Here is a 13,662-nt window from a genome sequence, read left to right as displayed (position 1 = left end):
GTAACTTGATTCAAAGCATGCATGGTGTAGAAGCTTTTTTTATTAATTTATTTTACGAAAGTCGTCACATCAGAATGCAGTTAGTGAAGTTACACACCATGTTACCTAAGCACTATCACTGCAGGAGCCTTGCATTTAAACCTCAGAGCCTAGATTTAATCTGTTCAATGGCGCGGGTGGAGGCGGGAAGACCATCAGGGGATTAAATGGTGCTGCTTTTAAGTGGGATCAGCCATATTTTGTCGGCGGATCAGTTAGTCCGCAGATCATCTGTTCTGAATGCCCTCTCAGCAGAATATGTCAGTATAAGGCCGTATTCAGAACAGTGGACTATCAGTCAGTGGATCAAGTTTGGTGTCCCATTTGAAAGCTTGCCATCTAATCCCCCTACACAACAAGCATTCAAGTGGGTCGGCCATATTTGATTCACAGACAATTTAGTCCCCTATTGTGAATGTAACCAAAGAACAGTGAACTTGGCTCAGTAATCATGCGATCCAGTCTCTGAGTGGAAATGTTCCCTCTGGGGCACTTCAGGTAACATTTTTTTCGCTTTTGGAAATGGGAGAGATAATAAAGCACCTGGGTTATCGTAAAAGTCATTCACTTAAAGTTAATCGAGTGATTTTCTTTTCAACCTTGGTGTTTCTTTTACCATTTAGGAAGGGATTTAATTTAGACAGTCAATGAATCTTTATCAGCTGGTAAAAAGGGTACTGATTTATCAATCTCACCTTGTATACCTGGTTCTGTTGCTATGATACGTGCAGGTGTTAGGGCAGAAAATTAGGGATCCCATCTCACTAAACCGAAAGTTTGGGTCTAAAGTTTAAGATATACTAACTATTTATTATGTTCCATTTTGAAACTGACCTATGGCTACTTAAAATTAGAGCATTAAAATTTTGTGAAGAAAGGGACATTTTTTAGCCAGCAGTGAAAATATGACCAATGCATTTTGTTGTGCATGCGAGTGCTTCTGCGTGCGCGTGTACATGTGTGTTTCACAGTTATACAATCCTTTTCCTCAACAATAACAATGTTTCTACTTTCATCTCCCCATTTATCCAAAACCCTATTTTTTCATCATCGCTGCCTCCCCACATCTCTCTCTCACTTTTCCCCTTCAACCCTACACTAAATGCCTAAATTCACCAATAATTGACCTAGATTTGACCTTACCGACGTGACCTAGTTTTCTGACATGCCCTAGTTTCTGGGTTGACCTCAGGCAGGCCAGACAGTTATGTAATCTTTCAGCTGCCAGAGCTGTATTGATTTGCCAGCACAGGTGGCTGCTAGGCTTATTATTCACCACAAAGGCTCAGCAATGCACTGCTTTATTGGATCACCCTGAGTTTCTCACCCTGAGTTTCTCACCCCAAGTTTCAGAGGTTGCCTCAGGATCCGATCTGGATATATTTTCTGACGATCTTCCAAATTGTCTTTGTTGGTCCATCCTCCATTTTTGACTGTCTTCTGACAGAAAAATTATTTGCTTGTCAGTGGAAACTTGAAAAATTCTAACTAACTTCCAGAAGACCCCAAAGATTGCCTTTGTCTTCCCTGTGTCTTTTTGACATTTTGCATGCACCCTGAAGTTCTTTTTGCACGAAAGTCTTATGATTTTTATCCTTAAAAATTGGTTTGTTCCCCAAGTTTCAGATATTAGCTGTTTCTCATGCTAAGTTTTAAAAGCTTACTTTTTCACAGATTTTACGCACTCTGAAGTTTTGGTGATCTTTAGGGATTTTACAATCAGTGAGTCCATAAAATGAAATTGAAAAGCGGGATTTTTTTCTGTTTACATGACCTTGAAAGCAAAAGTTAAATGGTTCGAAGTCCTGCCGGCACGATGTGAATATGGATACAGGCGTGATTTATGATTGTTTCAAGTCTTTTGCTGAATGTAACATTATCGGTTTTATGTATTCTACGAGAGAATGAAAGGGGTTATTTGAATGGATGTTTTTACCAGACTTGGAGTATAAGTTTACACCTGCTTAATAAATTTTGAGATTAATTAGAATTGGTTTCAATATCGGGACAAGTGGTTTTATGTTGTGGGAAGTGATTGCCATGTGCCAAAATAGTTCACCAATTTTTTGGTGTGGCAAAAAGTATTTTGAATACAAAAAAAAAAAAAAAAAAAAAGAATAAATAAAGTAAACGAGTAAATAAATGGTCAGGTCAGGTGACTCCTGTAGCTTCACTGGCCGTTGGGGCACTTTGATGAGTTCACAATTTTCATCCATCCCTCGGGGTCCCTTGCCAGTCTGACACAGGTCATTGCGTTTCGCTTTGTCCAAGCTACGATGTCTCCTGTCCATGTGTTTCTTGGCCGCCCTCTGCCTCGGCTTTCTTTAACTGCTACGTGCATTATGCCGTAAGCAAGAGTTCCAGTCTGGCGTGTAACATGTCCGAACCACTGTAGCTTCCGCCTTCTTGCTGTCCCCCAAGAGGGGTTCATAGATGCCAATGTGTCTTGTAATTTTTTCTTCGACTTGGATGTTTGTGATTTTCTGCTTCTATGTGATACCAAGTATTCGTCTGAAGCAGCGCATTTCAAAAGCATTGATTCGCCTTTCAAGACTCTTGGTGTAAATAAATAAATAACTTATTATTATTTTGAAGGTAGAAATATATTTTTTAAAGAGAGGGTGAACCTTTTTTACTTGACTGAATTTGACTCACCTTCTGAATGTGACTTAACTTTTGTATAAAGATATACATCTCTTTTATTATTTTGTTGATTTTGCAGCTTATATGATAGCCTCCAATTTTAAAATCTTACATCTTTCTAAAATTGTAACAAATTTTATTTTAAGTTGTTTTGAAATATTTATGCAATATACCGTAGAAGTATTAACTGTTTCATTGTTGCCCTTAATACAGGTATCCACAAAGAGTTACGTAGAATTAATTTCCTGTCTCTTTAAAGTCTGCTGATCTGATATTGCTTTCAGTAGGGGTCACCAGGGTAGTTGTGATTTGCCCTGTAGGAGTCACCAGGGTAGTTGTGATGTGCCCTGTAGGGGTCAGCAGGGTAGTTGTGATTTGCCCTGTAGGGGTCAGCAGGGTAGTTGTGATTTGCCCTGTAGGGGTCAGCAGGGTAGTTGTGATTTGCCCTGTAGGGGTCACCAGGGTAGTTGCGATAGATGACAGACCGATTGCCTGCTTTGACCTCCACATCTATCTCACAGTAGGGTAGAGGTATGCCAGTTATGGACGAGAACAATAGGGGTGGCGGGGAGTGAATCGAGACAGGAAATTATATAGTATTGGTCATGAATGTGGTCATACCACTGATCGTCAAAGAATTTGTCTCATGTTTGTCAAGATTTTTACAATTTCAGTAAAGTTTTTCAGAGAAATTTTGTATAGCTAGGGTCAGTTTCAGGAAAATATATTTGTTAAAAGTTGATTTTTAAGCTGGCCTAAAGATTAAAAATATATGTATAGTGGATTTAATAAAGTTTTATTTAAAGAACATCATTTTATGTTTCTGAGTTGCAAATGCAATACACATTTGGTGTGTGTGATAATCTAAGTGAAATGATCTAAGACAGAAAAGTGTCAGGTAGCTGCACTAGATTCCAGGTAACTTTCCACAGAGCTGTATCCAGGTAAGAGATATCCAGGAGTGGCTACCTGAGGCTTTTATCTCTCACGTAATCCAAAAACCATTCTTGTCCTCCAGGCTGCAAATGGAATGATATACATTATCTAGGTGTGGTTTACATGTAGTGCTGGGCCTTGTTTAATGAAAAAGGACTTCAACTGGAAAATTAGGCTTAACTTTTAGACCAAAGTTAAAGTCTACTTTAACCCAAGGTTAATCAGTAGTAGCCTAATTAAATGAGGTATTCATAAAATAATGTTTGGCACTGTGGTGATCTTAGCTTATATGATCTTCATAAATATATGAAAGAGCAAGAACATTTAAGTGAAATTTAAGTTAAGAGATGGGTCTAATTATTATATATAAATAGTGAACAAATTCTTCCATTTTATAGAACACACAATGTTTCAGCTGAATTGAACTTTATTGATAATTTTTCTCATTTATGTGGACAGAAAATTTTGATCTTTAAGTTTTATCCAGTTTTTGGTCTCAAAGTCTTTTGCAAAACCAGAACCAAAAGAGAGCACTGGCTTTTGACTGCCATCCCATTTTGAGTGGGGAAAACCCTGCTGAAACCCTCATAGTTGTAATAGCTTGGGCCTTTTTTTTTTATTTTTTTTTTTTTAAGAGATTGTGTCACAGATGAAATTGTTACTGGCAGTGTACTGGATTCTTGGGAATATTATGGGTTATTAATTCCAGGTGGGAATTCTTTGGGTTGATGTACGAGGATTGATCGAAAACTCGCGTAAATGGGGGGAAATTGCAGATTTTCAAGATTATGTTGTTCATCGTTTTAACTGTTTATTTCTCTCATGTTACAAAATAGAAATAGTGGAGGAAAAAAAATTATTATTATAATCTTAATAAGATTATTGTACCATTTTGCATGTTGGGAAAGCTTTATTTTTTGTATTTTTTTAGGCTGATTCTTTATTGGGCTCTTTAAGCATGCATATCATGATCTCCTTTCCTCCTTTCATAGTCTGATGGAAAAAAAAACCCTGTGACACCCCAGTATAGTTTGTTATTAAGCTTAGACTTTCCTGCTGTGAGTTTGACAATTTGGCACAAAAGGTCGCAAACACAATTTTGTTAAAGTATTTTTTCTTCAAAACAAGTAAATTGAAAAGTCTTCATTTCTTCGTTTAAGGTAATAGCCTGCCAGTTCGTGTTGAGGATATCAAGATTTTGGTCGTGCATTTTAGTTCGTTGATAACATAAGTAGTCACTCCCTGGTCTAAAGTGAAACGTGGGGAGTGCTCCTTCATTGACAGGCCCTCTCTGTTTGTTTAGGTAATAAAAAATCTTTTTAAGTAGATCTAGCAATCAAAGTCTGCTGTAGCGATTGTTGTTTTTGACTTTAACATGACTAGGTTTTATGAACACGCTGCCTTCTTGTCAGCAGCTTGTGAGGATCAGTTCACCAAAATCTCAGCAACAAACCCAATCTATACATCTACTGGTACATGTATATAATGTTATCAAACAGATGAGTAAGACCTAGAATTGATGACTTTTTGATTTTTTGATAGAATTAGGAGATTTATTTAGCTTTGGTAGAGTTGGTAAGGTGGAGAAATGACACAAGAACCTAAAATTAATTACTTATATTCAGTTTCTGATATGATACAAAATTCAAACATTTCTTAAACTTTGACAAGCTGATCTTGATAGCAAATACTACAAAATTCGTAGGTTATTGCAATTCTGATATTGCGCAGAATTCAAACATTTCAGATGACTGCATCATTATGATAAAGACAGCAAACAAATATACTACACTGAGAATTAATAACAGTTCGAGATATATTGATGTTTGAGGAGCAACGGCACGCTTGCTAAATGGTCAGCCAGTTGAAAACTTACCAACAGCGGCAGGCCACTGTAAATACCTAGGCAGGGTTTTTTTTTAAGGGGGGGGGGGGGGGGGGGGGGAGACTGCAATTTTGGCCTGCAAATGCCCCACCCAGAATCAAAATTTGAAATAGACCCTGTGCCATTTCCAGTACTTACATTTGAGGGGTCTTTTATCTTTTGAAGTTAGAACTGAGAGGATTACTAGCTTTTCAGGATATGTCCACAAATAAAATATGACTTATGGAGTATTTTAAACATGTTCAGTACAACTGATTTTGTTTTAATAAATGATGATGATGCTATCTTTTCATCCTTTCCTGTGGTGAATAGTAATAATAAAAAAGGTAGGTTAATGAATAATTCTGAACCAGCATACTTGTTGCCCAAGACTCTATTATTTTCCACTTGTCCATTTTTGATCTACTTTGCTGCAGAATAATCCGTAAGATGCAGGAAAAACAGAGAAAAGTGTCCAAAACACTTCAGATGATGAAATTAGTTCAGTGATAATTCAATGATTTGAGCTTTAATGGGATGTAACTCTGCTTACAGTGTGGTGGCCACAAAGGTCCTGCTGCACTGGAGGTGCTTAAATCTTAGTGGGCGAACACTCTTTTGGGATGTCCATGGGATCTAGGATATATCCGTTTCAAGGTTGTATAAGTCTGAACGCGTCTAATCTTGCTGATAACCCAGATAATGGACAAATTTATTTCCACGCGCACTGTGCAGAGAAGGGATATCCAGTCTATCGCAGGCCCATTTTGTAAAAAAAAAAAATAATCACCTGGTCACGTAGATCCGATGATTGATGATCTAACGGTGACAGAAAAGTTTGAAAAACATCCGGATAATTATGAGGGTTGCTTGAGTCACCATCTTTTTAACAGCTTGTGATTTTGTATTGATTGTTGCGGGGGCTTTTTTGCTTTGCTTGTAAGTTCATTTTGAGAACGGGTGTTTTAATTGTTATTTAAATTGTTTGGTTTGCGTTCTACTTGTGAAGTTGAGACAGCATTTACTGGATGTCTTTTAAGAAATATTATATTCCTTTTGAAAATCTTGCTGATTGACAAGCAGTTTGGGCATTGAATATCTGTAATTGATGCAGGTTTTATGGGAGATCTTGACTTCTTGTAAAGATGAGATTACACTTTAAAAATGTCTTTTAAGGAGTGTTTTTTAAACCTTGTGATTGACATGGTATTGGTTTACCTGTATTGTTGCAGAATTTATATAATCAGCAGCTTTTTTTTTTCTTTTAAAGTATTAGAATGGGAACTTTTTAAAAAGGAAGCGCACAACTTTAATTTAAGCATTGCAGGATTTTAATATTTTAATGCAAGATTATACCTTTAAAAAATCTGAATTCAAAAACAAAAAATATTTCTAAGGCTTGACTGTCATACTAGTGTAGTATTGGATTGCTGCTATTTTAGTTGACGACTGTTTGTTTGGGGCAACCACCAGACAATTTTACTAGCCAAATTTTTGTTTAACTGCTTGTTAGGTTATGCTTGTGACAACAAGCTCGTAGATCTTACTGAAATAATTGAAGAGAAAGGCATTGTTTCAATTGGCAAGAAATGTTCACTTTCATACTTTTTCCTGCACATTATCAGTAATCTTCATTGTATGAAAGTAAGTCCAGTGAAAAATTCACCATCACTACTCAATCAAAAAGCTGGACCCAAATGTTTTCTTGATTAGAATCAGATTTTTATTCTGTTTGAAAAATAAATCAATTTTCGCCTGTGGCACTGTGAGACTCCATGAATGCTCCCTCATTTAAAATTTTTAAAATTGTTAAGGTTTAAAAAAACTAGCTGTCATATGAAGTGTCTGTCACACATTATGCTGTATTTGGATAAAATATGCCCTCATCACTATTATGCTTACGTGCTGGCAAAAACTGTGATTATTTATATTAATTACTGGCAGATAAACAGTCAAATGAGAATGAGTAATACATACAACAGTGGTTATTTTCAAATCAAATGTAGATTTAATTCTTTTAATTTTTGTTAGTAATATCAAAAAAATAAAAAATAAATAAATAAATAAAAAAATAAAAATAATGTACCTCCAAACTGTGCAAAAACCTAGTTTTTGTCTCAAAATGTCTTTTTATTAGTGATAGAAATGCTGATTTGGAATGTTTTTGAAACAGCGACATACTAGTAGGATTACGTGAGGTGATAAAAATTTATGAGTAATTGCCTCATTTGCTGTATTTAGTCTGTTAAGCATGGAGAGAAAAGAACGATGCCCACTGTCACAGATAATTAGTTTATCCAAAGTTGACCTAGATAAGAAATTTCCGATTGAAAGTTAGGACCAACAATTGGTCCAAATTGGGCTTGTGAAAACGCGTCCAGAACGTTGTCATGAGGACATCTTTCAGTCAGAGTCAAAAACTGTGATTATTTGTCCAGTAGTGATTGCTGATCATTCTGCCAAAGATTAATGATAATATTTATTTTGATGTGTGTTGAAACATGAATCATGTATGAAGATACACGTGTTTACTGTTCTGGGTAGTATAACATTTATATCAGTAGTGGTAGGAGGAAAATGTTAATAACGGTACTGTAGCATTTACTGCCAAATACTTATAACAGTAGTCATTAGGAGGAAATATTTATAACAGTAATAGTTAGGCAAAAATATTTACCAGTGTAAGTGTTACATTGGTGAGGGAAATTCCCTCAGGAAATATGTTATATCACACCAAAGAATAGAAAATCATATTCCTAGAGAAATTCCTAGGAAAATATGGCTAATAATTAAATACAATATAACCGTGTATAAAAAAAGATCATAGAAAAAGAAATTGCTACCAAAAGTTTGGTTCATTTATAAGATTGAAACATATTGGTGTTTCTTTTCAGATTAGTCTGTTGCGTTTATTTATTTCTAATTGAGAGGTATTTCTGATAAAAAGTGCTAATGTGATCTTTTCTTATATTACAGAGTCTGTGAAGTGAAACTCATGAATCCGACGATCTGAAGGTTTTTTAAAGGAAGGTGAGCGGAAAAGAATTGTCCCTGCTATTGCTCTTATTTCTCCACTTCTTCTATAAGTTTTCCTGTAAGATATACATGGTGATGGGTAGTGGGCTCACTTCAGCATGGCTATATGGCAAATTTGCCAAAGAAAAATTAAATTTATCAAAATTAATTATAGCTTAATATAAGATTACAAAATTCTATTCGTTGAGGGCACTTTGAAAAAATATATAAATTGAGTTCTTCATTGTTATACATACATATAAAACATTATGAGGTTTACATGCTGGCATGAGCCCACAGTAGTCCAGGAAATTGGTGAAAAATTGTGCATTTTTTACCTACAAGCATGAAATTTGGCACACTTATGGACAATAAAATTCTAAGCAAATTTGGATATATGGGCATGTCTGAAAATTCCAAAATGGCCGTCAAATCCAATATGGCCACCAAAATACCTTTTCAAATTAAAACATCAAGTACATAGTCTTCTAATGACTTAAAATATCATATAAAGGTTAGAAAACACTATGGTAGGAATCCTTCAGGTGTATTAAATCCAAAATGGCCGCCAAAAGTAAAAAAAGCAGACCATTTATTCAAGTTATCCATTTGAATGGGGAATTCATCAAGCACTTAAAACTACAAGCATAAAATTTGGCAGGTTTGTGGAAAATGAAATTCTGAGCAAGTTTGGATGTATGGGCATATCCGAAAATTTAAAAATGGCCTTCAAATCCAAGATGGCCTCCAAAAATACGGCTTCTAATTAAAACTTCAAGTATATAGTCTTTTAAGGGCGTAAATATCATACAAAGGTTAAAAAACACCACGGTATGAATTCAGAATCAATATTTGCTTTTTTAGGTGTATTAAATCCAAAATGGCCGCCAATAGTAAAAAGCACTCTACTAATCCAAGATATCCAGCAGAGTGGTTAATTCATCAAAAACTACAAGCATGGCATTTGGTTCAGTTGTAAAACAGGATTCCAAGCACTTTTGGATGTATGAGCATGTCTAAAAATTTCAATATATGGCCCCCAAATCCAATATAGCCGACACAAATACCCGTTCAAATTAAAACTTCAAGTATATATAATCCTATAATAACTTAAGATAACATTTTATGGTTAGACAAGACTATGGTATGCATGAAGTATCAATATTTGATTCTTTAAGTGTATAGAAATCCAAAATGGCCTCCAAAAATAAGAAAAACAGGCCACTCACAGCAGCAGTATGGTGAATTCATCATGCACTTAAAACTACAAGCATGAAAATTGGCTCAATTGTACAGAACAGGATTCTAAGCAATTTGTTATATAAGGACATGTCTGATTATTCTAATATGGCCACTAAAACCCTTTTAAAGTAAAAAAAGACTACTATATAATCTGACTGACAACAGTCTTTACTCTTGTGACACCACATGCAGCAACTCTATAAATGTCAAGGATATGAAAATGTCAAGGTATTTTCACAAATAAGTTTCAAATTAACGAAAGTTATTTTATCAAGTAAGTGTTGCACATTTTATGGGCGGTCAACCTTTTACTTTAGTAAATGGACAATATCTCAACAGAGGATAACAGCTAGCTACACCGAAATTTCTACTTATTTGGTTAAATAATTTTCATTCATTAATGTGTGCCTAGCTTTACTAGTAGTTGTGTTTCCCTCAGCTTTCCCAGTATTTCCTTAAAGCTAAAGCTTCTACATGTAATCCACTTTCCCCAACAAAATACCAAGAGGCATTGGTCGTTTTTAACACCAGAAAGCATCAGTTTACATGCATGAGGGTCAATAGGAATATGAAAGTGTGGTAGGGCATAGTAGTAGATGTAGGTTACTAGTGTGAACCCTTATAGGACCAGTCTTCCAATGCTTCTGACTCAGTTTACATGCATGACGGTCCATAGGAACATGAAAGTGTGGAAGGGCATATTAGTAGATGTAGGTTACTAGTGTGAACCCTTATAGCACCAGTCTTCCAATGCTTCTGACTCCCCTCACCACAGTTAGCAACTGCACACATAACTACAAACAGATGTGGTAGGAGCTACCTGGTAGATTTTGTAAGCTGGGTAAGTGAATACTCCTCATGGCTTCATTCTGGATTGTCCCACAGAGACAATGATGTCGGAAATCTCATGAATTTTTACCTTTCAAAGTCCATATTGCACTAATTTCTTGGTGTAATCCTCAGAATACATCGTTTTTTGAAGTTTTGTATGTATTAACTGTCTGGAGGATTTAAATTCTTTTATTTTCATGTTCAGTTTTTTGAAAGTATAAGTTTGTAACTAAACAAGTTACCAAATGATCAAATGAAAACCAAAGTTTGGCGCCTATCAGTGCTTCTTTTTTAGTGCACGAAGTGTGAAGTCTGCAATGCAACTCTTGGATACAGCACGTATCAACACCTGCCCTCTGTTTGGGGTACAGGTATTTCTTTGCTCATAAATGTTCACTAAATTCTCAGTAGCCATTACTGCGAATGTACTAAAGCCAATTTTTTAAATAAGAAGCTTTTCTAATTTACTTTTGAAGCACAAGATAACATCATAACATTATCGAGTGCAAATGTGCCCCGCTTTTAGTACTTTACCAATGAAAAACACCAAATTGTTGAGACCTGTATGTTTGATTAGCTGTCATTTTTGTTATATTTATGAGCATTTGATGAAGCGCCATGCACTGATCTAGCTGAAGAATCATAACCAACAGACAAAATTGATACACCCCAAGTTTTTTTATATTTGCCTTTTTAAGGCTAAGTTATTCTGGTGTTTCTTTCACATTTCATGGATTTTGCACGATACTTTTTTTCTTAGAAAGGGGGAGTCACTCATGAGTGCCATATAAGAAGATTGCTAACTGGGAATTGATCTAAATGAGAATCCAGAGCAAAAAGTCAAACTACTTATGTTGGTTTATCAAAAGAAGGACTGTTTTCAGTACATAATAAATGTATCATGCTTGATGGTTTTTTTAAAAACTCTGTAGAATAGCTCCTGCACAGGTAGGAATATGCTGATTATACAGGTAGTTTGCAAAGCCCACATGCCTATTCACGAGTGATTACAATTTAATAGTTGTGGTCTGCTGACTTTTGGAGGCCATTTTGGAATTTTAAAACCTTAAGTGGCAGATACTGATACTTCCTACATACAATGGTATTTTCTAACCATTAAATGATATTTTTATAAAAGACTATACAAATGACTTTCACCTTGAAAGGGTATTTTGGGAGCAATATTGAAATTGGCTGCCATATTGGAATTTTTAGACATGCCCCTATATCCAACGTTGCTTAGAATCATGATCTACATAACTGTGCCAATTTTTATGCTTGTAATTGTAAGTGCTTGATGATTTTACAAAACTGCTGCATATTTTGCGTAAGTAAACTGCTTATTTTACTTTTGGAGGCCGTTTTGGAATTCTATACACCTGTAGAAGCGGATATTGATAATTCATTCATAGCATGATATTTTCCAGCTATAAAATGATATTCTAAACCATTTTAGGACTATATATTAGATGTTTTAATTTAAAAGAGTATTTGTGGCGGCCATATTGGATTTGGCGGCCATACTGGAATTTTCAGACATGCCCATATATCCAAAAAAGCTTAGAATTCCATTATCTACAACTGTGGCAAATTTCATGCTTGTAGGTAAAAAACGCACAATTCACCCTTTTTTCTGCACCAATTTCTTGGACTACAGTTTTTGTTTGTTTGTTTCTGAGTGTAGAATTAATTTTGTTTATTGATATGTCCTGTCTAATTCACGTCCTTACTGATTTGTCTCAATATCTTATGCGACCAGTTTTAGAGCATGTCACAATATTGGCCATGTCACAGGTTATGCTTGTTTTGAGACCAGACATCCCCCCCCCCCCTCCCCCCCCAATATTGCCTGCATATTTTGCGTGGTATTAGAGGAAGTGTGGCCAGACAGGTCTGTGATTTTATATCATGAAACTTCCTGAGTGACTTTTGAAATAGAGCAGATGATCTCTTTGATGGAAATGGCTGAGAGGGCACCTGATGGGAGACGGAGTATATGTGTGTGCGGGTATAGGATGGATTTTCACTGGTGGTTTGATCAACTCTGGTTTAAAGCTAAACTGGTTTGGATCTCGATGATATCATCAGAACAAACCTAAACTGGTTTGGATCTAGATGATGTCACCAGGACAGCCTAAACTGGTTTGGATCTAGATGATGTCACATGGACAGCCTAAACTGGTTTGGATCACCAGGGCATTTAGTTCATTTGGTGAATAATAAGATGTAGTTGTTTGCCAGAAAATATGTGCATGCAGACAGTGATGTTTTGATGGTGAAAGAATCCATTTAAATTTTCAGTCAACAAATCATCAGATGTAACAACTGCTTGCCTCATTAGACTTACAAAAGAAAGTGTTTTACTTTATAAATTAGAAGGCGAAAGATGGGCTTTTCCTGAAACAAGAAAAGTGTGGTTTTAAAATTTTGGAAACTATGAAAGAGGGTTTAAATTACTTGACCTTAAACCTTATAAAGTGGGCTCAAATGGTAAATCTGTTAAATGAAAATGCTTTAACCTTGAACAAATTAAATTTAAAAGTCTCGTGCCTGTTTTTCTTTTTTTTCTTTTTCAAGTTTCAAGTGATTAACTTCTTTGAGCCTTTGTGCCACAGCAATAAAGCTGAAAGATGTGTCCCTTGCTGTTTGTGACTCACACTGGCTAATTCTCAATAACTATTTTTTTCTTTCTTTCGAAAACCCTTATTAAATTGTGCCATTACAAAAACTCGGCTCATATTGGCTTGTGAGTCACGATTCAAGTTCCCATAAGTTTCTTAATTTGCATCCCTCGTCACCAACGTTTGGAAATTCTGGATTTGAAAATTTGTCCCCAGACAAGACCTGACTCACTGAACTAATTCACTCCATAAATTTGTCTACAGAACCGATTAGCATAAATATAAATTCAAAACTTGATGGAGCATCCTCAGATTGCTTGAATGTGCGTCATTCTACCAACGAGCTGCCGCTTTTTTTTTCTTTTTTTTTTAAGCTTGAGTATTTGTACTCTACACTGTTCCAAATTAATTTTTTTACTGGAGGAAAAATTAAAAAAATTAATTTTGATAAGTAGTGACTCATCAACCCCG

At 35.6% G+C, this 13,662-nt stretch overlaps 1 protein-coding gene across 5 annotated transcripts in view; it reads left to right on the top strand.

The window, feature by feature from the left end:
• LOC106171214 (muscleblind-like protein 1) overlaps positions 1–13,662 on the top strand; it is a 130,732-nt gene that overhangs the window by 14,353 nt on the left and 102,717 nt on the right. For 3 of the 5 annotated variants that reach the window (XM_086996866.1, XM_086996868.1, XM_086996867.1), the window contains exon 3: positions 8,459–8,512. The exons of 1 other annotated variant lie outside the window; for it this stretch is intronic. The gene's annotated coding sequence lies outside the window, so the exon portion shown is untranslated. Of the gene's footprint in view, positions 1–3,194; positions 3,214–8,458; positions 8,513–13,662 lie in introns of those variants that run through there. One more of the 5 variants, XM_086996869.1, reaches the window with a different exon arrangement.

This window comes from Lingula anatina, chromosome 10 (genome assembly GCF_051362555.1).
Source record: "Lingula anatina isolate TDL-2025a chromosome 10, LinAna3.0, whole genome shotgun sequence".
Lineage (NCBI taxonomy): Eukaryota > Metazoa > Brachiopoda > Lingulata > Lingulida > Lingulidae > Lingula > Lingula anatina.
Note: the sequence above shows the minus strand (reverse complement) of the source record. Positions and strands in the feature narration are given on the sequence as shown.